Raw genomic sequence first — 17,633 nt, forward strand, 5'->3', positions numbered from 1 at the left:
CAGATAATTTTTAATATAAAAGTCATTCTAATATGTCACTTCAAAATATTTTCAAATTCCATTTTCAGTATATATTGCCTATAAATGAAATTTCTTTAATCATCTCACAATCCTATTGAAGTAAAAACATGTGCATGTGTGTGGTGGTGTGGTTGAACTTGGACTCATGTTTGGCAAATTCTCTATCATTGATATACACCTCTAACCCTAAAACTTTCATCTTCATTTATCAAGCTAGGAACATGTTTAATTTGGGGGAAAAACTTTCAAGCTAGTTATCATGACACTGAAGCTATTTGCCATTGCAGTTACAATATATCTGGAACTCTTATAAAACAAAAATACACATTTATTCTATGAATTTTTGTGAGATAAACAATAGTTTCATACTACTTTTATGTTATTAGAAACTACTAGAAAGATTCTAGTTTTTAAATGTTTCCCTTGTTTAAAAACAAAGCATTCTGTTTAAATCTTACACTATGAATGCTGAAATTAGCTATAGCATTCTGAGGACACACTGTAGTATAAAGTCCTCTCAGTTAAGAGCAGGCTGAAACCCAATTCTTCTCTCAGGTTGGCTCTCTTGGGATACGTATATATGCACATATATGTATACAGATAAATATACATCTCTTGAAATGACTTTATTTCCTGTGTATCTTACTAATATACAAATTTGTTCTATTTTGTATACTAAAATAAATTGAATAGCAAGGTCTGATAATTTTTTCATGTTCTAGAAGAATAGTTTATTTGCTTTGAAGGCCGTTATTCCAGTCAACAATAGGACATTGTAAGGGTGAATGTATTAAGGTTAAGAAAATTAAGATGATACTTCAGGTTACTATCTGAGAACTTTCATTTATGAGGAGTTACCTGCTATTTTGAAAATTAAATATAAGAAATTTTTAAATGCTATAGTTACCTTTTCATTGCTAGAACAAAACACCCAACCAAAAATAGCTGCTAAGAGGAAATTGTTTACTTTGGTTCATAATGCCCAGGGAAAGCATGGCAGGGGCAGAGGCTGGACATCACCTCTGCCACTGCAGATGACAAATAGCAGCAGGATAGTGAGCAGAGATATCTGGAAGAAGGAGCTGACTATGATACCCCTTAGCCTGCTCCAGAAACACACCTCCTCCAGCAATATTATACCTTCCAAATTGTCACCAGCTGGTGACCAAGAATTTAAAACACACAAGTTTATGGGGAACATCTGATTCAAACTACCACATTATGGAATGACTAAGAATCTTAGCTTATACAACCAATCCTAGGCCATTTTCTCATTTTTTTTTTTTTTTTGCCTTGATAATACAGTTTGTGTGCATGTAACTAGTCCTTTATAAGAATTTTTATGCAAAGCAAGATAGTACCTTAAGTTTAATTGTGAAAATGGCAATGTTTATTTTGACTTGTTTTAGCAATACATGATATTAAATATTCCACTTATATTTTTTCCAACTTCTTTTAATTTGTTATTAACCTAGGTGTTTATCCCTCATACTTATCATTACTCATTCAGGTTGATGTGACCACGTACTATAGACTGTTTGGCTTATAAATAACAGAAAATTTCACAGCTACAGAAAAGGAAAATTCCAAGGGGAACTTGCCCATCGATTCCATGTTCAATTAGGCCACATTTCCTGATTCAAAACCTCCAGTATTTGCGACCTCATGTGGCAGAATAGGAGAAGGACGCCTTTACAGTACACCAGAGAAGTATTATCTTGTGGCTAAGTCACTTACTGAAGGCACCACTTCCAACTAATAAACAGCATGAGGTATAAGCATGAATGTTTAAGGATAATATACAAGCCTCAGGTTATAGTAGCTTTCATTGTGGTATGCAGCATGAGTTCTCAATAGTAAAATATCAGTAAACATACCAAAATATAACACAGTTAGTTTAGGAGTTTCCTTTACCTTGTCTTTACTATTCCATGCTGTGATAGTCAGGTCCACATTGCTGGAACAATCATCCAACCAAACACAGTTTATAGGAAGAAGGGATTTATATTAAGCTTACAGATCCAGGGCAAGTTCCATCAATGGAAGAAAATGCTGCTTACTTCCATACATCTAAATAGAGTTAAAAACAAAAAAGTAAAAAAAAATAATAATAATAAAATAAATAAAATAAAATAATAGAAAACAGCTAGCACACACCAAAAATCAGCAAGCATGAATTCAGAGCTCAAACTACTCTGCATACACCTTTGGGCTGGAATTCACATCCACACCCAGTGATGCCTCCTCCAGCCTGCTGCTGAGGAACTTCAGTAGGAAGCTTGACCTTAATGAAAAAATACCTGAAGCTATAAGTGACATATATTCACATTTAAGCCAACATACAAGTCAAGTTTCAGATTATGGTTAGAGTTATCATTCTACTAAAGCTCTAGTAAGTGTGGTTACATTTTATAAAAGTAATACACTTAACAAGTAAAATTTGTGGGGCTTGGGAGATGGTTTAGCAGTTAAAGGCACGGCTTCAATATCCTGCTGACCAGCATTCAATTCCCCAGTACACACGTAATACCACATGCACAAAGTGGTTCATACATTTGGAGTTCATTTTCAGCAGTAAGAGGCAGACATCATGTCTTTCTACTTACAAATAAATAAAATATTTAAATATATATATATATATATATATATATATATATATATATATATATATATATATATATATATATGAGGGTGTTTGAGCTCTAAGATAATACTAATTAGGAAATTTATATTTTATGTATTTTATTCAGAAACATGTAATGGGGAAATCAATTGTTTGATTTATATGTTTATATGCATTATCCTCTACTTACCCTATGTTTGTATTTTCTTTTCTTTTTTTTTTGGGGGGGGGGTTCAAGGAAGGGTCTCACTCTAGTGCAGGCTGACCAGGAATTCGCTCTGTAGTCTCAGAGTGGCCTTGAACTCATGGTGATCCTCCTACCTCTGCCTCCCAAGTGCTGGGATTAAAGGCGTGTGCCACCACACCTGGCTGCTTGTATTTTCTTGATGTGCCCTATATGTGCTATACACAGGCCACCTCGAAGCACAAGCAGCATCTCCTGAGGCTTCATCCTGTCACAACAGATAGAAAAACAAATGCATATCCAGATGCTGACTCTCTGACGTGTCAGTCACCTTTCACAGGAATGTTGTTGAGAACTCAAGCACTAGTGGGAATGGTTGTTTTCTTCTCTATATGGCTCTCAGTGGATTTTCTCCAGTCACATGAGATGTATATATTTATGCACATAAATTTTTACTTGAAAGCACAAAAAGGTGAGTTTTCCTATCAAATCTTCATCCTAAACCCATTTAGATTTTATTCCCTGATGATCCTGCTGTGCTCCTCTACCTACTAAATGCTAGGCTCTCAATGCTACTTCTGATACTGTTATCCATAAATCTCTTCTATTCCTTGCCCCTTTCTCTCTTACTAAAACTGTTTTCCATCCCATCATATTCCTATCACACTTGCATGCCCTGTTTATTTTATTGTTGCAACCCTATGGGGTAAATTAGGATTCCTTGTGTCAGCATTGGTAGGAGGTTATTTGCTGGACAGTGGGCAATCCTACAGTGGCTATACCACTAAAGTATATGACCTTATCTTTGTCAGCAATAACTGGTTTCCACTGTTTTCTTTGGAAAGTGTTGGGTGTCATTGACCCTACCCTCCTCAGGCTAAATCCTATACAAAAAACTCCATCTGCTGTGAGTTCATGAGTGTAGATTTCTCATATGCAGAAGATAGCATTTGGAAACACCACTTCTCATCCTCCTGCTTCTAATTCTTTCTGCCCTCCTTTTTGGATTTTTCCTGAGCCTTTGACGGTATTGATTAGATGTTATGTTTACAGTTGAGAACAAATTAGTCATGGTTTCTTGGTAACTTTGTCATCTGTGGATCTCTGTAATCACTTTTGCATAACAAAATGTCAAGGCTATAAGTAGGTTTATGGTAATTTTTTATATCTTTTTTCTTTTTGGGTTTTTGAGGTAGGCTTTCACTCTAGCCCATGCTGATTATGTAGTCTCAGGATGGCCTTTAACTCAGAGATCCTCCTACCTCTGCCTCCAAAGTGCTGGGATTAAGGGTGTGTGCTCCTAGCAGTCTTTTCTTTGAAGTAGGGTTTCATTCTAGCCCACGCTGACATGGAATTATGTAGTTTCAGGCTGACCTCGAACTCACAGTGATCCTCCTACTTTGGCATGCCAAGTGCTAGGATTAAAGATGTGAGGTACCACACCCAGTTTATATCATAATTTTTATTTTTTGTAACATATAAATACTCTGTAAATATATTTACTTTTATTTATATGAGTTATGATTAATATTTATTGTATATCCTTCATCATATATCTACTGTTCATTCTTATACTTCATAATTTAGTTTTATATGCTTTGTATATAGATTATCTCTGAAAATTTGTAGCAAATAGCATTTGAAATATTAATTATGAAAATTATTCAGTTTATGGAGCACAAAACAATGAGCATAGTATCTTGGAGAAAAGCAGGTACAAATTTTTAAGCCAATTCTACTAATACAGGGAAATAATATAAATTTCAAAATTTTAGCACTTCTTCATATACTCAATTAATGTCTTCAGATTTTGGGGTTATGACTTTCTTGGGCAGCTAAATTTCTAACTGCATTAAAAAGCAGGGCTATACATAAATATTTTAGCTAGTAAATGCATAGTGAAACATGGACAAACTACTTTGTAGGATTGAAAATATTCTTAAAGATGATCTCATACTCTTAGATCTTTTACTATCCTTTGACATGTCATTTTCAATTTTAAGAAAATTTTGTTTGTTTTTCAAAGAAATAATTGCACCATGATAAATTTCTTAGTATTTTATAGTGAAAATAAATGTCATTAACTGCACTAAGCCTCCAGACCTGTGTGCTCAGTCTGGCTCATACCATTCTACCAATATTGACTCTTTAGCATTATTTTCCTGTCTATAACCTCACTTTGTTGTTTTGAAATTGTCCACAGTTTATGTGTAAATCACCAAGCACTGCAAACTTAGTTGGAATATTTTGTTTTGTCTTTATTGAAGGAAAGATATTTTATACTTAAAAAATTATTTATTTATTTTTTATATTTTTATTAGTTATGGACATGCTGAGTATGTAAACATTACATGTTGGTACCATCCATACCCTTATCCCTGCCCCTCCTTCCACAGGGACTGTTGCAGTCCACGTCCCATTGCTGGTAGAAATCACCCAACCAAGAGAAGCTTTTGGGAAAAAGAGGTTCATTTTGGCTCACAGGCTCAAGGGGAAGCTCCATGATGGCAGGGGAAAGCAATGGCATGAGCAGAGGGTGGACATCACCTCTGGCCAACATAAGGTGGACCATAGCAACAGGAGAATGTGCCAAACGCTGGCAAGGGGAAACTGGCTATAATACCCATAAGCCCGCCCCCAAAAATACACTTTCTCCAGGAGTTGTTAATTCCCAAATCTCTATCAGCTGGGAACCTAGCATTCAGAACACCTATGTTTACGGGGAACACCTGAATCAAACCACCACAGGGACTATCCTCATTGCCAATGCCAGTTATCCCCATGGGGATTGTGGGTCATGTATTGTGGGGGCAGCCATCAGTTATGGGGAGGAGGCAATATCTCTGTGTGTAATGTCCGAACTTTTGGCTTGAACAATCTTTCTCCCCCCTCTTCCACAAAAGTACCTGAGTCTTGTTGGGTTCTTTTGAGGCCTACTTCAGTAATGGCCTCTTAGGAGCCTCTGGATCTTGGTTTGATAGGAGTTGAGTGTCTTCAGTGTCATATCTCCTTCACCCTTATGCTGATGTCAGTTTCACTGGGAAAGCAGTTCTCTTGCTCATTTCCCCAATTCCTCTATGGTTTCAGCTGGGGCCCTGGTGAAGTACCATAGGCCACTTCTCTGCTCAGATCCTGCTTCCATATTAAAAAAGATATGCAGATTCTCCAATAGAAAGTGAGGTCACTACAGGTTAAATGGGATAACCATTATTAGTTTAGAGAGAATTTAATGTGTGTTGAAGCCCAAGGTTGGTGGGAGCTTGATGTTGGAGTGTTAACTCACTATCTGTATATGATTCTTGTTTCCCAGTTCCAGATATGGGTAGCTTTCCACTGAGCAGATCTGTTAGACAATCCAACAGCAGCTTGTTACCCACCGTGATTGTATGCCACTATTTCACTTGTATGAGCCTTATGTCAGGTGGTTTGCTTGAGTAGCTTGGGCCTTGAGTTTCTTGGAGATATGTTGGCCACGTTCCCTCAGTAGCTCATGTTGTACCTTCTAGCCCCAGATGTGCTGTGTGGGAACTGGCTCTCTTCCAGACTCCATCCAGGTCTCTCCATGTTTCATACCAACAGCATATGGTATCTTATGCAGTAGGTTCTTACCATTAACTTCTGGTGGGTAACCAAGTTCTCTGACAGAAGTCTGTCTTCTTTTGGGAAACCTTGTAGATCTCTCTGACCAACAGCTCATTGTGGGTGTTAATCACATCCTGGTACTGGAAATTACAGGCCAGCACCAAGGGAAAAGAAAGAAGAAAAATAAAGAAAATACAAGAAAGAAAAAAAAAAGATAGAAAAAGAAAAAAATAAATAAAAAGGAAAAAATAAAGCGGAGGCTTCATCTCACCCTCTCCAGGGCCCATCAGTTCAGGTGTTCCCTCTAAGGTCCTGATGAGGGTTCAACCTTTTAGTCACTCTTCCAGAATATAGAATTTTATGGTATCAGTTCCATTTGGGCTCAGTTTTGTGTCCCATCCCCACCATCACCCTTACCTCCCCTCAAGCCCTGCCCTGTCTATTGTCAGTTCTCAAGATGACTATTAGGTATGTTAGCATCTCAGGTTAATCCAGGTTAGGAGCCACATATAAGTGAGACCACAAGACTGTTATCTTTCTGTGATTGGTTGAGTTCCCTGAGTATGATCAGTTCCATGTTTGACCATTTTTCTACCAATTTCATTGTGGCAATATTCATAACTGCTGAATAAAATTCCATTGCGAAGTTTTACCACATCTTGTTTATCCATTCATCTGGGCATCTGTGTTGACTCCAGTTCTTAGCTATTATGAATTGAGCAGTTATAAACATGGTTGAGCAAATCTCTCTAAAATGAGACATGGATCCTTGAGGGTAAATGCCCAGTAGGGGAAAAACTGGGTCTGTTGGTAACACTATAGTACACCTTGTTAGGAGACTCCATATTGCTTTCCATAGTGGTTGTACCAGCTTACATTTCCACCAACAGTAAATGAAGGCTACTATTTCTCCATTACTTCACCAACATTTGTTTTCATTTGATTTTTTGTTGTTTTCTATCCTTCTTGAGGTAAGGTATAATCTCATAGTTGTTTTAATTTGCATTTCCCTGATGGTTAAGGATGTTGAACAATTTAAGTGTATGTTTGCCTTTTGTATTTCTCCCTCTGAGAACTCCCTATTCACTACTCTGTTCCTCTTTGTGAATGACTTGTTTGATTTTTCTATTGGTTCAGATTTCGAGTGCTTTGTAGAATCTAGACATTAGGCCTCTGTCAGTTGTATAACCAACACAATTTTTTTTCCCATTCTGTGGGCAGTCTATTGGCCCTGCTTATGGTATGTTTGTCCATGAAAAAGAACTTTTCAGCTTCATGAGGTTCCAATGGTTGAATGATTAAGTTCCTGAGCTACTGGTGTTTTGTCAATGAAGTCTATTCCCACTCCAATATTGAGGAAAGTTCCTATTTTTTCTCCCAGTCGTAGCTGAGTTTCTAGTCTTATATTGAGGTCGTTGATTGATTTGGACTTGATTTTGTTACATGGAAAAATGTGTGGGTCTAGTTTCATTTTTCTTCATATTGCTATCCAGTTTTTACAGCACCATTTGTGGAAGAAGCTGTCTTTTCTCCAGTCTACATTATTAGAACTTTTGTCAAAGATTAAGTGGCTCTATAGGTACTTGATCTAAATCCAGATCCTCATTTCGGTTCCATTGGTATATATTCCCATTTTTATACCAGTACCATGGTGTTTTTGTTAGTATGGTTTTGTAATATAGCTTTAGATCAGGTATAGTGATACCTTCAGAGGTGTTTTTTTTTTTTTTTTTTTTGCTTAGTATATGCTTGTATATCCAGGCCTGCTGCCACTCTATATGAATTTTGAGATCATTTTTTCTATTTCTATAAAGAATAATGCTGAGATTTTTATTGGTATTGCATTGAGTCTATATATTGCTTTTCATAGGACTGCCCCCTTTACAATGTTAATTCTGCCTTTTTAGGAACATGGGAGGACTTTCAATTTTCTCAAGTCCTTCTCAATTTTTTTCTTGAGTGTTTCTTTTTATGTTTTCATTATATAAGTCTTTTATGTCCTTGGTTAGTGCTATTCCAAGGTATTTTATTTCTTTATGTTTGTTGCTATTAAAAATGGGACAATGTCACTAATTTCTTTCTCTATATCTTTTTACTTTGCATATAGAAAGGCTACTAATTTTTGCTCATCAATTTTGTATCCTGTTACTTTGCTGAAGAATTAATCACCTGTAAGAGTTTTAGATGGAGGATCTATTATTACTTATGTGTTGAATCATGTTATCTGCAAATAAAGCTAACTTAATCTCTTCCTTTATAATTTGTACCCCTTTTATTTTATTCTCCTGTCTTACTGCTTGGGTTAGGACTTCTAGTACTATGTTGAAGAACAGAGGTGTGAGTAGGCACCTCTGTCTTGTTCCTGATATCAGTGGGAGTTCCTTGAGTCTTTCCCTATTAAGTATTATTTGGACTTTAGGTGCTTAGTATATAGATTTTTTTCTTAGCTTTTATTATGTTGAGATATAAACAATCCATGTCTACGCTCTCCAACATTTAGATCATGATGTGATGTTTTATTTCATTGAAGGACTTCTCTTTTTTTTTTTTTTTTTTGGTTTTTGATTATTGGTTTTTCAAGGTAGGGATTCACTCTAGCTCATGCTGACCTGGAATTTACTATGTACTCTCAGGGTGGCCTCAAACCCATGGCGATCCTCCTACCTCTGCGTCCCGAGTGCCAAGATTAAAGGCATGTATCACTATGCCCAGCAAAGGCCTTTTTTGCATCTATTGAAGTGATCTTGTTTTGTTTTGTTTTTTGTTGTTGTTGTTTTTGTTTTTGTTTTTTGAGGTAGGGTCTCACTGTAGCCCAGGCTGACCTGGAATTCACTATGGAGTCTTAGGGTGGCCTTGAACTCACAATCCTCCCACCTCTGCCTCCCGAGTGCTGGGATTAAAGGCGTGCACCACCACACCCAGCGATCATGTGTTTTTTATGATTAAACTTATTTATGTGGTGTATTACATTGACAGATTTACATATGTTGAACTAACCCCAGTATAAAGCCTACTTGATTAAGGTGGATAATGCTTTTGATATGTTGTTGAATTTGGTTTGCAAGGATTTTGTTGATGATTTCTGTGGGTAAGTTCATCAGGTATATAGGCCTACAATTTTCTTTTCTTGTTGTATCTCTGTCTGGTTTTGGTATTAGAGGACACTAGTTTCATAAAAAGAATTGGTGATCTTTCCTTGCTCTGTGAGTATGTGGAACAGTTTGAGAAAAATTGGTTTCAGTTCTTCCATGAAGGTTTCATAGAATTCAGCTGAGGAGCCATCTGGTCCTGGACTCTTTTTTGGGGGAGGTTTTTGATTATTTTTCAATCTCAGTGGGTATGATAGTTTTATTTATTTATTTATTTATTTATTTATTTATTTATTTGAAAGCGACAGACAGAGTGAAAGAGGCAGAGAGAGAGAGAGAGAGAGAGAGAGAGATTGAGAGAGAGGGAGAGAGTGTGCCAGGGCCTCCGGCCACTGTAAAGGAACTCCAAACATGTGTGCCTCCTTGTGCATCTGGCTAACATGGGTCCTGGGGAATCAAGCCTCGAACTGGGATCCTTAGGCTTCACAGGCAAGTGCTTAACTGCAAAGCTGAAGCTGTCTCTCCAGCCGAGGATGTCATAGTTTTGTTTGGAAGATTAATCTGCTCTGAGGTTAGTTTAGGTATGTGGTATATGTCCAGGAATTTATTCATTCCTTTTAGATTATCAAGTTTTGTGGTGTAGAGGTTTTGGAAGTACGTCCTGATGATTCATGCAATTTCACTTATGTCTGTTGTGATCTCTACTTTTTCACTTATAATTTTCTTAATTTGAAGCATCTCTTTTTAGTTTCATTTGATCAAATTGTCTAGGGGTTTATCCTTCTTATTATTTTTTGCAAGAACCAGCTTTTCATCTCATCAGTTTTCTTATTTGTTTTCCTAGTTTCCAATTCATTAATTTCTGCTCTGATCTTGATTATTTCTTTTCTGTCTGGAACTTTTTGGGTGGAGTCTTTTTGTTTTTCCAATGCCCTTAGATGGATGGTTAGGTTATTGATTTGGGATATTTCTGTTTTTGTTTTGAAGGCATTTAGTGCTATGAATTTTCCCCTAAAGACTGCCTGACATCATGTGTCCCATAAGTTTTGGTATGATGTGTTCTCATAGTCATTGAATTCTAGAAATTTTGCAATTTCTTTCCTTCTTTCTTTCTTTTTTTTTTTTTTTTTTTTACTTTATCCACTACCCATCTATTGTTTAAAACTGTGTTGTTCAGTCTGCAGGAGCTGATAGAGTTCATAGTGCATCTCATATTGTTAAGTTTAGCTATACAGCATTGTGATCTGACCGGACGCAGGAAGTAACTTTAGTTTTCCTGACTTTATGGAGGCATGTTTTATGGCTTAATATATGGCCAATTTTGGAGAAGGTTCCATGGACTGCTGGGAAGGAAGTGTATTCTGTAGATTTTTGCTAGAATGTTCTATAGATGTCCATTAGGTCTAGTTGATTTAGTGTGTTGTTGAGCCCTCTTACTTCACTGTTGAATTTATGTTTGGATGATATATCTGCTGATATGGAATATTAAGTTCCCAACTGTGGTGCATAAAGATCGATGATTGTGATATCCTCTTGTTGGATTCTTCCCTTGATAAGTAATAAGTGGCCTTCTTTGTCTTTTTTGATTACTTTTCACTTGAATTCCATTTTATCTGATATTATTATAGTTACACCTGCTTGTTTCTTATTTCTGTTTGCTTAGAATATCATTTTTCACCCTTTTTATAGTGTGGGGGGAGATGGGAGTGGTCCCAGTGGCAGGGAAAGGGAGGAAAGCCATGGAAGGGAAGGGTGAATGAGAGCTGATTGGCATGGAGAAAAGTGAGAGGCACTACTTGTGAAAGTTGTGGAAGCTGGAGGAAGTATGTTACTGAGTTCTAGCCTTGAGTATTATCAGGCCAGCTGTGCTTGCTGTTCTTTCTGTACTTCCTCCATAGTAATATAACACATGATATCTACTATCACATTCTAACATGCTTCCCCACAGTGAATGACTCTAACTGCTGGAACTATGCACTAAAATAAGCCCCTTTCTCCTACAAGGTGTTTCTTGACAGGTATATCATCTCAAACATGAGAATAACTAATATTGTTAACATCTTGTTTTTGATTTGCTGTTTGGGGCCCTATAATTTGTTTAAGAGGTCTAACTGAAAGGCATTCTTGAACAAACTTTGTTAATGTGAAGGTTTAGTAAAGTGACCTGCCACATATCTATAATATTTTAAAGGAATGGCTCTTTCTTGAACCGTAGTTTTAATTCCAAATGGTATTCCTCGTAAATTGTAGAAAATGAATGGTTTTCTATATTGTACAAAATGAATGGTTTTCTGTGCTTTAATGTTTTCTTTCCTCTTTTCATATATTTGCCTACATAATTAGTTCTTTTCACTTTCATGCTTCTTCATAGTTAATTTGGTGTCTTAATAAGAGATAATACTTTAAATATATTTAGCATTATGTTTTAGATGACATGAATGGGTTGTATCGCAATAAATTCCTCCACACAACAGTTTAAATTATGACCTTAAGAATTTTAACTTCTATGAAAAAAGTTGAGATTTGCATTGTCATAATCCACAACTAAACATTATTTAATGGATATTAAAATGTAATACAAATAAAAAAATTATTTTATTTATAACACAATGAACTTACACTTCATAGGTTTTTGGCAATATTGTAATGTAGAAAACTTTTTCTTTTGCAAAAGTGAATCTCACAGTTGAAGAATACTATCTTTTCAATATCAACAAGGCATATGTTTTCTTTAGGAATATGACCTAGCACTATCACATGACAAAATGATATAATAGGTGAAATTTTATACACAACTGGTTAAATCTAACATTAAAATAAAATCAAAGTCACTCTCTTTGGAAACATTTTAGTCCAGTAAAAATTTAAGTAAACAAATCTACATGCTGAGTTTAAAAATCCTTTAAAATTCTATATTACATATTGTTGCCTACAGAAATTAGCACAAAAGGAGAAATTAGTGGCTATAATGTTTTTACTGACCCTGAGTTTAGAGTTCCTGGAACTTTTAGTCTATTAATATTCTTCATTTTAATATAAGTATGACAACTGATCATTGCTATATCTGTCCATTTCCAGTAATAAACAGTCTATAGTTCCACAACAGATTTGTTGTTCTATAACAACCCAATTTTATTAATGCTGGTCATTTCCGTTGCTATTTCTCATTGTGATATCTTTTTGGCTTCTGGAAAAAAAGAAAAAAATCAATTACAAATTCAATGCAGCATACATATAATTATATGCTGCTTTAATCCAAACACATATAACATCAGTAATTTTATGCTTTCCCTCTAAGAGATCTGAATATTGAACCTTCAGAATCAAAGTATTTTTATATTTTATACTACTTGATTACCAGTGTGTGTTTATACCATTTCTTAGCATCTTTTTTACCTATGAAACAAGAGAAATATATTAAGTATTATTTTGTGTTCATTATTACAGCTTCACATTTTCTTATGGCAGATTAAAATAAAGTACAATATTCAATAACAATGTGCTTAAAATAAGTCTTATAGAAACATAAAAATATAGAATTTTGACATATTTTCTTATATGTATATCTTAAGAATTATGAGAGAATTCTGGGTTTGGGCCAAGACCCTACTTTTGAAAATGTTTGGACTGATAAAAAAGTGTAACTTTTTAAAACCATTTCTTAATTTGACAAAAATGATAATTATAATATATTACCATCTCATGTATTATATGCCAGAAATGATTAATAAAAGTTTGACTAAGGTAGTAATTTAATTAAGTTAAGTAAAATGTGAAATCAGTGGCACAAAAGGTGAAAGTAGATGCCTCTTTCATGTTCCCATTTTCCTCATAAATAATGCTATTAGAGCTATGTCTTAAAAGTTTATGAAGACCATGCTCTTTCATTGAGAACTTTCAGACCTTGCTTTCATGCTCAAATGTTCAATTCCATTAACATCATTTTGGAATGAGAAATAAAGTATAAATATTTTATAGAAGCTAAGCACTACGAAAGAACAGTAAAACAGTTGGTGTGTTTCTTAAAGTAGTCTCTTCCAAATTAACTTAAATTGGCTCTGGAATGAACACTGAAAATCTGTTTAAAAACCATAAGAAAAAGGTAATTATCAGTGGCAGAGCATCCGATTTAGGGGAACTGTCTGCTGGGGTGCTTGGTATGCATCCAAGTTTTCTCTAACAACTTTATTAATTATCTGGAAGAATAAATAAATAGCATGTTAATTAAATTTCCTGTTGATTATAATTTGAAAATGTTGCCAATTCCAATATAAGAATTAAAAAAGAGAAAAGATATAATAAAGAAAATGATAATGTAATTGACAAGTGGCCAGAAATATAAGAAAACATGAATGAAATGATAATTTGGATAGAGGAAAATAAAAAAAGGCTAAATTCCAATAATAACAGTTCAAGGAAAAGAAAACATTAAAATCAGAATTTAAAGATTTGTAATGTAGTTGATATTTTAACAAATGAATAGAGTAATCTTGATTGGGACTTAAATGCACACAGCCATTTGGGAAAATTTTATATCTTAAATATTTAGGCCACCAGTAAAGTTTATAGATGAAATAAACCCTGTTGTAGTCAACTTCACATTGCTGTCAGAAAACACCTGACTAAGAGCAACTTGTGGGAGGAAAGAGTTTATTTTGGCTTACAGACTTGAGAGGAAGCTGCATGATGACAGGAGAAAATGGTGGCATTAGCAGAGGATGGACAAACTCCTGGCCAACATCAGGTGGACAACAGCATCAGGAAAGTGTGTCAAACACTGGCAAGGATAACCTGGCTATATTGCCCATAAGCCTGCTCCCAACAATACATCACCTCCAATAAACTTCAATACCTAAATTGCTGCCAGCTGAGGACCTGACATTCAGAACACCTAAGTTTATGGGGAACAACTAAACCAAACCACCACATTCCAACTCTAGCCCCCATAAAATTATAACCATCCATGCTGTAAAATGCATCCAGTTCAAGTTTAAAAGTCTCCATAGTTGTTATAAATCCCAATGATGTTAAAAAAAAAAAAACCCACAGTCCAAGGTCTTAACTGAGCCATAATACTAAGAAAACGCTTAATGACAAAAAAAAAAAAAAAAATTACTCTGTAAAAGATGACATTGGGCATAGGAAAGAAATATTCAACTGATACAATATTTAAAACAAACAGAGGAAACATCAAACTCTGTAGCTTCATGTCTGGGAATTCTAACGAATGGCAAGTCTCTACGTCTGATAATTCCAACCAGTGATCAGTCTCTGGTGATTCAATTCCTCCCCACCAATTAGTTTACTCACATTCCAGAAAACATTATCTAGTGCCAGCAGTTCTTAGAAGCCATCCCATACTCCTGGCATCTCCATTTGGTCATTACTGCATCCCACAGTCCATCATCATGGTTCTATTGGGCCCCCTCACAGGTAATACAACAAGCCTGCTTCATACTGGCTGTAGCCATTTCCAAAATACAAAACTGTGTTGCAAATTCAATGACCCTCTCTTTCTTGCATTTGTTGTACTCCATAGTACCGGGCGGGGGAAGCGGGGAGAACTACCAATTTGTTAATCTGGGGAGAAGGGGAATAAAGAAACTTTGAAGAACAGGACAGTCCTTCGAAATTCAGGACCTTTCAAAAGAGTCTGCATTCTTCCTTCTGTCACAATGTAGGTCAGCTGGCTCAGTGACAAAGGTTATAACCTCTCAAACAATTGCAGCTGAATAGGTAGCAGTTTTGGCCCAAAGATTTCATATTTCTCTGTGCCACATCCATCTTCACAGTATTCCATTTTTACACAATGCAACTGTGAACAAGTTCTCAGGAAATGGGCATAACAGTAAGCCTTTCATACAAACTGCTTCTAGCTTAGTCCAAGCAAAGCTTTCTTAACCTCACAGTCCATATTTCTTAACTTCACAGTCCATATTTCTTACTGCGTTCAAATCTTTCAACTCTGATCAGAATGGTCCATAGAGCTGTACTTACAGCACTGCAAGGCATCTTTTAGGCTAAACAGTTCCAAATTACCAAACCCACAGTCAGGTTTCCAGCAGCAATGACCCCACTTCTGGTACTAATATTACTGTTACAGTCATATTCATGTCAGAAAATAGCCAACCAACAGTTAACCTGTGGGAGGAAAGGGGCTATTTTGGCTTACCGACATAAGGGGGGCTCCAAGATAGCAAAAGAAAATGATGGCGTGAGCATAGAGTGAACATAACTCCCTGATAAACATCAGTTGGACAACAGTAGCAAAAATCTATGGCAAATTGTGTCAGAGGGAAGTTGACTATAACACCCATAAGTCTGCCCCCAACAACAGATCACCTCTAGGAAGTTCCGATTTCCAAAGGGCCACCACCTGGGGACTTGACTTTCAGAACACCTAAGTTTATGGGGAACAACTAAACCAAACCACCATAAGACCTACCACAAAAGACATACACAAGTCTTTCTTATTGGGGTTGAGAGAAATCAATGTAAGGATCTTTTTTTGTGAAACTGAGTCTTCTACATAGCTTCTTTTTACCTGGTTTCCATTTGCACACATCTGGATGTGTCTTACCACATTAGCCCCAGGGAAACTATGAAAGAAGTCTAGTGAAAAATAATAATCCATGATTATTTTTTTCTCTGACAGTTGTTTTAGCTCGATTGTACATTTCTCAAGTGTAAACTTTTTAGGAGGCAATGTTTTGTTACCCTGTCAAAATGTTGGATAGGTCATTGTTAACTATTCCTAAAGGCAAATAGATGCTTTTAAATATTCAAAATAATTTGGGTTTTGAATGGCAACTTTATTATGTGACATTTATGTGACATCCTTTCAGAATTATTCTGTGTTCATGAAAGTAGTTTCTCTAACATATTCAATGTTAGATAGACATTAGAAGGAGGGGAGAAAAAAATAACAACAGGCAATGAACAACCTACACAGAAAAGTGTAAAGAAAGATACAGTATTTTTCATTCCATAATGTCCATGATGTAGTAAACATTTCATAAACAAACTCCCATAGTGTCTAAAAATGGATCTTTTACACTACTTACAATAGTACATTTAAAATGTTTGAATCACAATATGTCATGTGTCTTAAGAAAAGAGATAGTACCTTAAACATCTTTTAATCTTCAGCATCTAGACTCATGTCTGACATATAAGAAATGCTCATGTAATGTTAACTGATTGGTGATTTAGAAATCTTTTTTGGCAATTTAAATATATCTGTGGCATTAAGATTTTTAACTCTCAGTGTCTCAGTGATTTTATTCTTGAAAATAGAGAATATAATACTATATTTCTTATGGATATATATAAACAGTGTATGTCCCCCAATAGGCTCAGGTGTTTTTATTGAAAAGCTTGTCTAGTTGCACTTTGAGGGGTGTTGGGGAAGGGATTCACCAAATCACATTTAAAGTGGTTGTGATTTCAGTGCTTGCAACCACATTTGTGAAACTCCAGTGTCTCATGTCTGGGCCATCCCAGAAAAATTTTTTTAAGTGGATTAAAAAAAAAAAAAAAGAAAGAAAGAAAAAAAGGTTATCTCCAGTCCCCTGGCTGGAGATGTTACTGAGGGCAGATTCTGTTGTCTAGTCTAAGGTGTTTGGGGCAGATATAATTTCCAGCTTAAAGGTATGCAGAGTAGTCTGAGCTCTGCCTTGGCCCCTTGCTGTTTTTTTTCTTTTAGCATGTGCTGATTGGTGATAGCTTGTCCCTCTGCCTGTATCTGTGAAAGGGTGCCGGTTTCTTCTACCATCAATGGAACTTTCCCTGGATATGTAAGCATCAAATAAATCTCTTCCTCTCATAAATTTTGCATGATTTGGAAGTTAATCCCAGCAACATAGAGCTGACTACAATAGAATGTCTGTTCCATAAGCCTCTAGTTCCCATCCTTGTTTTAAGTCACTTCCAATGTATCTCAACAACACAAAAAATTTCCATGTAGATTTCACCTAGCAAATACATCAATAAAAATGATTTAAAATATATATGAGCACCATAATTTTAAAAACTAGATGATTTAAAGAAAATTTGACTTAATTTTATATCAGCTTTGTCTCAGAACATGTAACTTTCTTTTTAGATTTTATCCAAATTGTATTTTCAACTTTAC

Source organism: Jaculus jaculus, chromosome 4 (assembly GCF_020740685.1).
Source record: "Jaculus jaculus isolate mJacJac1 chromosome 4, mJacJac1.mat.Y.cur, whole genome shotgun sequence".
In the NCBI taxonomy this organism is placed as follows: domain Eukaryota; kingdom Metazoa; phylum Chordata; class Mammalia; order Rodentia; family Dipodidae; genus Jaculus; species Jaculus jaculus.